At 37.8% G+C, this 1,884-nt stretch overlaps 1 pseudogene; it reads right to left on the minus strand.

The window, feature by feature from the left end:
* Positions 1 to 955: 955 nt before the first annotated feature.
* Positions 956 to 1,572, minus strand: LOC143671776 (SWI/SNF-related matrix-associated actin-dependent regulator of chromatin subfamily A member 2 pseudogene; annotated as a pseudogene).
* Positions 1,573 to 1,884: the final 312 nt, after the last annotated feature.

Raw genomic sequence — 1,884 nt, forward strand, 5'->3', positions numbered from 1 at the left:
AGAAAAAGGTGTATTCTGCTGTTGTGGGCTGTAATGTTCTATAAATGTCTGTTAAGTGTAGCTCATTTATTGGATTATTCCAATTCCCTGTTTCTGTATTGATCCTCTGTCTAGATGTTCTGTCCATTGATGAGAGTGTGGAATTGAATTCTCCAACTATTATGGTAGATGTGTCTATTTCTCTTTTCAGTGTTTGCCTTGCATATTTTGGGGTACTCTGACTCAGTGCATAAATATTTATGATTGTTATGTCTTCTTGTTGAATTCTTCCTTTTATTAGTACATAGTGTCCTTCTCTGTCTATTTTAATTGCTTTACATTAGAAGTCTAAGCTGTCGGATATTAATATAACTTCTCCTGCTCTTTTCTGATTGTTGTTTGCATGAAATATCTTTTCCCAACCTTTCACTTTTAACCTATTTTTATTCTTGGGTCTAAGATGCGTCCCCTGTAGACAGCATATAGATGGATCCTGTTTTTTAATCCATTCTGCCAGTCTATATCTTTTGGTTGGGGAGTTTAATCCATTAACATTTAGTGTTATTACTGTAAGGGCAGAACTTTCTTCTACCATTTTCTTTTTGGATTTTTTATGTCATATCCAATTTTTATTCTTTTTACCTTTACTGATAGTCTTCATTTCTACTGTTCACTACAGTTCTCTCTCCTGTCTTTTCCTATCTGTCTCTACTGCTCCCTTTAGTATTTCTTGCAGAACCAGTCTCTTGGCCACATATTTTCTCAGTGATTTTTTGTCTGAAAATGTTTTAATTTCCCCCTCATGTTTGAAGGACAATTTTGCTGGGTATAGAATTCTTGATTGGCTGTTTTTCTCTTTTAGTATCTTAAATGTGATAGTCCAATGTCTTCTCGCCTCCATGGTTTCTACTGAGAAATCTATGCAATCTTACTCAGCTTCCATTATATGTGATGGATTGTTTTTCTCTTGCTGCTTTCAAGATTCATCAGTATTTCCCTCAGATTCCAACTCCTCTTCATCTTCCTCCTTCGCTTCCTCATTGCTTTCATCCTCACTCTCTTCTTCTTTGGTGATTTTCTGCCAGGCACTCTTAAACACTGACTGTAAGATGATGAAGTCTTCATAGATCTGGGATCCTTCCAAGTTGAATGTCTGGGCATTGTGACAGAGAAGCATGACATCATTCTCCAGGTTGCCCAGGCTCTGGTACTTATGATTATGAAATCCACTGGCTTCCTAATTAATTCATAGTATTCTGGCAATTCTTTCTCTGATGGTAACTGAATGAAGACTTCACTGAGATGTCACCCTGAATTGTTTCCTTCTATTTCCAACTGAGAATTACCGGGCACCTTCTTCATGTTACAGCTATCTTTGTTGTTGATCATGGTTTCAATGATGGCATTCATCTGCTTTCTCAGTCTGGGGGGATTTGGTGACAGTTTCTCAGCTGGAGGGTGGCTTCTTCTCTTCTTAGCCTTCTTTACATCTTCTTTTGAAGGATCTTTATCCACAGTTCTTCATCTTTCTCACTTCTTAGGCTGCATTTCCTCTTCCAGTTCTTCCAAATTTCTGTCTTCAATGGCCTGCATTCCTAAAAGGCCCCCAGAATCCTTTTGCTCAACAGAAGGAAGTCCTAGAAGCAGTCACCTCTCTGGGACCTGACAGTGTTGGCAGCCTTCCTGAGGTGTGCCTTCTCTAGGAGGGCCATTTTGAAACTCTCTAGGAGCAAGTCCTCCAAGAGTCATCACAAGTCTCACCTGTTGCTGAGAAATCTCCTTTCTAATTATGAGTTACTTTATATAAATAAATGTCTCTTGATTAAGCAAAGAGACACTAGGTTTACTAACGTACAATATATTTTAATATAATAAATTAAGGCATTTTTTGGAGCCAATTATTTC

The sequence above is a fragment of the Tamandua tetradactyla genome, chromosome X (genome assembly GCF_023851605.1).
Source record: "Tamandua tetradactyla isolate mTamTet1 chromosome X, mTamTet1.pri, whole genome shotgun sequence".
NCBI classification, from domain to species: Eukaryota; Metazoa; Chordata; class Mammalia; order Pilosa; family Myrmecophagidae; genus Tamandua; species Tamandua tetradactyla.